The sequence below is a fragment of the Heteronotia binoei genome, chromosome 1 (genome assembly GCF_032191835.1).
Source record: "Heteronotia binoei isolate CCM8104 ecotype False Entrance Well chromosome 1, APGP_CSIRO_Hbin_v1, whole genome shotgun sequence".
Taxonomy (NCBI): Eukaryota; Metazoa; Chordata; class Lepidosauria; order Squamata; family Gekkonidae; genus Heteronotia; species Heteronotia binoei.
The window spans coordinates 52,165,659-52,174,338 of record NC_083223.1 but is presented as its reverse complement, the minus strand read 5'-3'; positions in this window follow the sequence as shown (position 1 = coordinate 52,174,338).

The window sequence follows — 8,680 nt, the reverse complement described above, 5'->3', positions numbered from 1 at the left end:
CTGACAGAATCAGCTTTGCTGGCTAGCAACATCCACTCGAGCAGGAGAGAGGAGCAGACTCTCCCAATGGCATGCAAGTACTCTTGATTGACAGTTTGATGGGCCAAAGGCTGATACCCTACAGTCCCACCAAGCCCCAACCAATCAGGATGGTCAGATTTGCCACCACAACAGAACTATTACTAAAAGATTGGAGCATTTGATTGGTTGTCACCTGTGCACATCTCAGTGAGGAGTTGATGTGTCTTTGGAAGCTAGGACTTACAGAAAGAAACCTTGACAGCACAAGATATTTTGTCATTGAATTTTGAAATTTTGGCAGCATGAAATGTTTTGTCATTTGACTTTGTTATGGACTGGCATTAATGATTTATGAATGTGTCTGTGAAGTAATGACACCATTTAAAGTTTTCTAAATATATATTTTTATATTAGTATTGAGATTTACTTATATATGCTGTGGGTTTGTAAGCAGGAGGTGCTGCCTACCTTTATGGGAGCACTCCATAAGCAGTGGGGTCCCCATTTTCCTGACCTGTAATGAAAGCTCCTTGTTAAAAACAAGCAAAGTGAAGACACTCTCTGCAAAGACCATAGGACTTGTCTGGGCTTGTCCTGAATGCATAAGGTTACAACATAGGCATCCTCCAGGCAGACTCCTGTCTCCCCCCAAAAACTCAGCAATTGAGTGTATAAGAACAATGGGTTCCCAGGTAAAGTATTGCTTATGCCCACTAATGGCTAATCTTTTCTACCTTCTTGCTCCAGCTAAGCACCTTTTGTTTTACCTATATGCTAATGCAGGCCATGTTGCACGAATCTCTTGTTTTCTCTTCTGACTCCTCCTCAGAGTATCGAAACCAATTTGATATCAAACATTAAGCCCATCATGGCTCTTCCTGACAAACATTAAGGGTCATTCTTGTGTTTTGTCTTGAACTGGGAATCTATTCAGGTACTCAGGAAAGACTCATCAACAACCATTAAGAGTCATCATAGCTCTGCAAAGGGTCTCTGCCCCTCAATACTATAAAATATGAGAGCAAACCACTCCTCTCTGTTCAATCTGTTGGCACATGGGCAGGTTGTACCCCCATTACCCTAAGTAATGGGCCTCTTAGATGTGGCATGATGGCTGTGCAGGTCTCCCATCTTTAATTTTTACATGGACCTCTACACATCTGGATTAGGTAGAAAAAATGCAGAAAAGGGCAACTAGAATAATTAAAGGGTTGGAACACTTTCCCTATGAAGAAAGAGTTAAAATATTTGGGGCTCTTTAGCTTGGAGAAACGTCAACTGCGGAGAGACATGATAGAGGCTTACAAGATAATGCATGGGATAGAGTAGGTAGAGAAAGAAGTACTTTTATCCCTTTCTCACAATACAAGAACTCGTGGGCATTCAATGAAATTGCTGAGCAGTCTGGTTAGAATGGATAAAAGGAAGTACTTCTTCACCCAAAGGGTGATTAACATGTGGAATTCACTGCCACAGGAGGTGGTGGCGGCTACAAGCATAGACAGCTTCAGAAGGGGGGTGGATAAGGATATGGAGCAGAGGTCCATTAGTGGCTATTAGCCACAGCTTTTTGTTGAAACTCTCTGGGACAGTGATGCTCTGTATTCTTGTGCTTGGGGAGGGGGCACAGTGGAAGGGCTTCTAGCCCCACTGGTGGATCTCTTGATGGCACTTGGGTTTTTTGGCCATTGTGTGACACAGAGTGTTGGACTGGATGGGCCATTGGCCTGATCCAACATGGCTTCTCATGTTCTTAGGTAAATATTACCTCTGTAATTCCTAAAAGTCTTTATTTCTGACTCCTATTTTTCTTTGTCTCTTGATCGTGTGTATTCTGAGTGCAATTTGTATTCCTACACATTTTTCTAGTAAATATTTTAAATATGGAGTCTTTTTTCTGATACTGGACCTTCATATTTTTGGTGAAAGACACCTGCTACAAAATAGCTCTACCTTTGGTCTACCTCTTGCTAATTCCCCCATCAACAAGAGGAGACCCTCAGCATTTCAGCTAACAGGTTTATAATATACGGTAAATATTCTTAGTAATATCATCATGGTTTTAGTTTTGATCTTTTCCCCATGATTCTCTCATGTATATTGGTCTTTTGCATAGCATTGAGACCTTCCTCTCTCACTTGTACAGTTAATTATCCTGCAGAGAGTGGCAAGAAACTTCAGGGGACAGGTTAGAATGGTATGAAAGCTTCCTTTCTATATAGAGCTCTCCTGCATAGAAACGTCCACAACATTCTCCTCCAGTTATCTATATGGTAGTGAGCTACAAACCAGATCTTTCCACTCCTGCATTTGTGGGCGTTTAGGAAACAGCCAGTTACCAGTTACCCTGCTCCAATGTGTCCATGAAACAGAATTAAGGGTGGGGGGCTAGAAAGGCAAATATGCACTTGATAGCTCAAGAGGAAGTTCTCTGTATTCTTGGTGCTTGGGGGGCAACAGTGGGAGGACTTCTAGTGTCCTGGCCCCACTGATGGACCTTCTGATGGTACTTGGTTTTTTGGCCACTGCGTGACAGTGTGTTGAACTGGATGGACCACTGGCCTGATCCAATACGGCTTCTCTTATGTTCTTAAATTCAGCCACCGACTCAACTGTGTCCAAATGCCCCATTGATTTCCTGAGATGACCAGCTGCATTTCATACCTGCAGAGAACACTGCACATGAAAGCACCGAGTCTGCTCATTGCAAATGTGAGAATGGGGGTGGGGGTAATAAGCCACATCTTCCCCTTCCTGCTGAAAAGAAGGTGACTAGGAGAAGCCCTGGAACCAAAACTGGTCAGGTTTGAGAAAGGAATGCAACTCCTGACCCAGACAGAGAGCTGCATTCCCTATCCTTCAAGGCTTGGAAAAAGCCAGCCAGAACTGACCAGCCAGCACTTATGATAGTTCTTCATATCATCCCCATGCCCTGCCAATCAGTTTTGACGATTCCTGTGACTATCCTCAGTCTTGCTGCCAAGACCTGGTTCTTCAGTCCTTCTATATAACATGAAGAGCAGCACCTTAGTAAAGTATTACTATAACCCTTACAGCTAGATGCTCCTTAAACAGTTAATTCAGGCCAAGATAGAGGTATGCAGTGTCTTGCCATGTTTGAAGCAGTTTCCACTGTGCAAGCATGCCTTACAAGGAGGGTCATTAGGCCTTCATGCATGCATTTTATGCAGTTATTTATTTATATCCTGCTTTTCTCCCCAGTTGGGACTCAAAGTGGCTTTTAGAAAACCATACTACCCATCTCCATTTTCTTACAACAGCTCTGTGAGGTAGACTAAGCTGAGTTTGAAATGAGCCCAAACTCACCCACTGAGCTTCCATGGCAGATGTGCGGATGCGAACCCAGGTTGTCCAGAGTCCTACTTTGCTACTCTATCCCCTGCTCGCCTAGAGCATTGCACTGTCTTGCTACAAGACATTTAACAGCTGCCAGTCCTTGTAATGCACTGCCAACTGTCAAATCCCAAGGCCAATTTAGCTTTCATTTGAGTAGCAACTCTGCTTAAGACAGATTGTTTCTCATTTGGTCAGGGCCAGAGCAAAAGGTTTCAGAGAATGAACAGTGGTGGAATAACTACCAGAGGTGATGCTTGCACTTATGTTTCAGGGTATTTACTTCTAAGAAGACTGAAATGCTAAAAATGTTGTAGGGTGGGAAAGTGGCTACCCATTCTTCAGTTTCATAATATTACATGTGGGGTTGGAGGGCATTCTGTACTATGAGAATAAACTCCAAATGCACCCTAACTTAGAAGATAAGATAATAAGATAAGATAAATTTATTTTTATATCCCGCCCTCCCCCGCCAATGGCGGGCTCAGGGCGGCTCACAGACACGGAACACGGTGATATAAATAAAATACAATATAAAACAAACAATTTTAAAATACAATTCAGTTACAAATTCAATCACATAGTTAATTAGATGGATAAAACAGTGCTATAAAGTGCAATAGAAGAAGAAGACTGCAGATTTATACCCTGCCGTTCTCTCTGAATCAGAGACTCGGAGCGGCTTAAAATCTCCTATATCTCCTCCCTGCCACAACAGACACCCTTTGAGGTGGATAGGGCTAAGAGGGCTCTCACAGCAGCTGCCCTTTCAAGGACAACTCCTGTGATAGCTATGGCTAATCCAAGGCCATTCCAGCAGCTGTAAGTGGAAGAGTGGGGAATCAAACCCAGTTCTCCCAGATAAGAGTCCACACACTTAACAACTACACCAAACTGCTTCTCTTAGATAGCCCAGGGAAGCCTGATCTTGTTAGATCTTGAAAGCTAAGCAGGGTTGACTCTGGTTAGTACTTGGATGGGGGGGGGCACCTTGAAATACCAAGTCAGGAAGGCAGGGGGAGGCTTTATTCAGCCACCTCTCTGAATATTGTAGCAGAAGTTTTGTATAGGAGACTTGAAGATTCATGCATAGACATATTTTATATAAAGCCCGACTCTTTGAAACTTTTGTTCTGTCCTATAATTCCTAGTGGCATGGATGAAGGTGCCTCACTTCTAACCAGACACTCTGTATCCTACAAAATAGTTTACATTCTTAGAGGCACCATGTACCAAGACAGAACACCTATAGGGCCTGATTAATTTGATGTTGTATTGTCCAAAGGGCTCCATGACCTTTTAGATAAACCTAGGACTTGATTGTGTGGTGTGTTTTCCCAATTATACACCTCATCCTGATAGCTGTACCAATGCTAGGTGGCATCTTGTGCCCCCAGTGTCAGTTGGGGTCCCCTAAATGAGTGTTCTTGGAACACCATAATTGTTGTGAGTGATGCTGAATATTTAGAAAATAAGTACAATGACTAGAGCTGGGACTACACTCTAGGGACAGCTTGCTCTCTCTAGAATTTCTAGGGTATGTGGCTTCTGGACCTGATGGTAAAACCCCATGCTCCAATGCATAGCCCGTTATTGTGTCTAACCCTGTTACCCTGTTTGTCTTTTGCTTTTTCCCTCCCTCTGGTGATTTGGTATAAGGCACTCATATTAATCAGTTTCTGACTTTACACTAAGCACTATACTCCCTATAAGCCCCTAGCATGGTAGTACAACTGTACTGTTGCATACAGAAACTATTTTAAGTACTAATATGGACTGCTGAGAGTAACATTTTATAAGGATCATTTCTGGATTTTATGGTCAATTTTGACCTTTGGGTTCTGAGAAGTTGCCCGCAGGGCTTTCAGTTCTCTGAACCACATTCCTGTTATTCTTCTATGTGACATATCCCACCTAAGCTCTCTATCTAAAGATAGTGGCCATGACTCTAATTATGTGCTTCTCCTATCCCATTTGCTACGATCTCTCCAAGAGAAGAATGTCCAAGCTGTTCCAGCATCTATTGCATGCCACAACATCTCCCCAGGAAACAGTGTGTGGATCTTGATCCGTCAATAGAAGAACACCTCCCAGCCCAACTGAGAAAGTCTGTATTAAGCACTGTTAATCATCAACACTGCTGTGAAGGTTCAGGAATGACACACCTGGATCCACTCCTTGAACGTGTGGAGAGCTGAACCAGAGCCCAGCACCACCCCGTGTCCACCCTATTGTTTGTGGTTGATGATAGCAACTTGGATCGATTCGACCTCTGATGAGGAAGAGGAAGTAGTCATTGAGGAAGTGTGCCCAGGTCACCAAGGGACTTTACAACCTTTGACCCAGGAAGAACAGTCCTCATCCATCTAAGTGCTGTATTGCTCATGAGTAACTCAGAGAAGGTGGGACCAGTGTTCCCTCTGAGTTAGTGTCAGCTAGCTCACAGTTTTTTAGTCTCTGACTCACACACTTTTGTCTTAGCTCAGGAAAAATGGTCCCAGAGCAAACTAATTTATGCAGTAACCAAATCACTCACTCATAACATTAATGGCTGTAGCTCACAAAGATAATCTGTTTGATGTAGTGGTTAAGTGTGCAGACTCTTATCTGGGAGAACCGGGCTTGATTCCCCACTCCTCCAATTGCTGGAATGGCCTTGGGTCAGCCATAGCTCTGGCAGGAGTTGTCCTTGAAAGGGCAGCTGCTGTGAGAGCCCTCTTAGCCCCACCCACCTCACAGGGTATCTGTTGTGGGGGGAGAAGATATAGGAGATTGTAGGCCGCTCTGAGTCTCTGATTCAGAGAGAAGGACAGGGTATAAATCTGCAGTCTTCTTCTTCACAAAGTAGAATTTTTGCTCACAAGATTCCACAGCTTAGAGGGAACATTGGGTGGGACCAACAGTTATGGTACTTAACTTTCTCTCTCCACCTTTTATACCAGTTGAAGCACAATGCTGAATTTGGTGAGTGGGAGAGGCAGTTGTGTAAGCACACTTTTGTGGATCTGTTTGGCATTGATTACAGACCTGAAAGATTGGTAGTGTGCCTTCTCATTACAGCTGCCTAACCTCCCCTAACCCATAAACTGTATTCTGCAAGATCGTCCAGAATTATCAGGGCTGGGGCTTTTCTCCAACCCAGAAGATGATGGACCTTTAGTTAAACTGAACTTTCTTTTTGTTCTAACTGAATCGTTAAGTTTTAATATCATTCAGCTTTATCCATGTAATCTGTGGTTTGGTTTTAGTCATATGACATGTGTTCTTCCTCTTACAGTGAATTAGCACAGCAAGTAATAACACTTTGAGTGAGATTTTTTTTTAGACCTATTCTAATCTGTGTTGACATTATAAGCAGTTTCTGAGATAGATCTTATCACCTTACGATTGTGTCTGTTCACCAATGGTGCTTGCAATTTACCCATCTTTTCACAATTAATATTCCGTTTATTACAGTGATGTTGGACCCAGAACACCCCCATAAATGGGCTCTTAAAAAAAAAAGCATCTGCAGCCTCATTATCCAATTGGTTGACAGAAAAAACCCTCAGTCCCAGACTCCCAGCATTCTGGGCTGATGTTGCTGGATGATGCAGAGCTATTTTGAAGATCCTGGTAATTGTAGGATTGGTTATTGTGATTTTTTGTTGTATTATGAATGGATTTCCTTTATGTCCTACCTATCGCATTGCCATATGTATTAGACTAGTAGCTCTTTCAGTCCCTCTGTCTATACATCAGTATTAAATAGACATATGGACCCCATGAGGAGATATGAATTTCTAGTCTCCGGGGTGGTGAGGGGATGTGGCGAAAGTTTGGTATAGGAGACTTGAAGATTCATGCATAGACATATTTTATATAAAGCCCAACTCCTTGAAACTCTGGTTCTGTCCCATGATTCCTAATAGCATGGATGAGGGTGTCTTACTTCTGACCAGATGTTGTGACCTACAAAATAGTTTGCATTCTTCCAGGCACCATATACCATCACCAAGACATAATGCCTATAGAGCCTGATTAATTTGGCTTTGTATTGTCAAACATGCAGCCTGAGGGCTGAATCAGGCCCCTGGAGGGCTCCTATCAGGCTCCTGAGCAACTGGCTGTCATCTGCTTCCTTCTCCCTCTCTCTTGCTTTCTTCTGCATCACAGCTTGCTTTGCAAGGCTCAATCATACAGGAGCTACAAAGCAAAGCCTTTATTTTCTCCATTGGCTGAGACTTCTCCCTTGGGGAGGAAGCGGGGGGAGGGATAGCTTGTTTCAAAGGAAGCTCTGGCTCTTTTCTTCCTTCCCCAGGAGACCAAGAGGGGGAGGAGTCTCAGCCAATAGAAGGAAGAGAGGCTTGGCTCAGTAGTTCTTCTGTGCAATTGAGAGAGCCTGGATTGCACTGGAGAGATACAAAGAAAGCACCTATAAGACCAATGTTAAGGCTAATGTTTTAAGCATGCTTTACGTTTTGTTTTGTTTTTTAATCTTTGTTTGTCTGTGTCCTTTATAAGGTTCATATTTTGGTTTTCTGGCATTACATTTTATGACACGTTGCCTGGCCTGGAGAGGTCTCATTTACATCAGATCCGTCCATCATAACAAATGAGTTCAACACCTCTGGTCTAAAGGACCCCTTGATCCTAGGACTAGTGATGCTATTAGGAGACGGGTGCATAGACACACCTCTTTGACATTTACCTTTGTAGCGTCCAGGTATGGTAGAGTCTAAATATTGTTGATTTCTGTTGTTCAGAGATGCTGGGTGACTGCTCCTTAGTGAACCTCAAACAACAGCAAGAGAGTTCTCTTTTTCTTTTGTTTGGAATTTTTACAACAGCACACTGTGCTATTTTGCCTGAACTTAATAAACTAGACTAGAGAGCAACTGTGTGTTTTTCCTTTTGCCACCAGGACCTCAGCCCTCTGCTGGTCCACGCAGAGAAATCCTGTGACAAAAATCCTCCAGGCCCTCAGTAGGGGTCAGTCGCCAGAGGTCACCATGACTTCCAGGTATAGACACACAAACACATTTTTAAAAAGAATAAACTCCAAATGCATCCAATGCAAAGATGGTTTCCATATACATGTTTTTCTCTTGGACTCCACATTAAAAGCTCTACCTGTCAAGGGACTGATACTCTTGCCTACTTCCTTCTTCTTTCAAACATTGGTTCAGGCTTGGTTTTGACTCTAGGCCACAGACTGAATTGAAATTCTTAAGTGAAAAATAACTCTTGCTGGGAAAATTCAGCAAAGCTGACCTCATGACTAGATAACAGCCAGGTGCAGGGAGGAAAGCTTCCTATCTCAAAC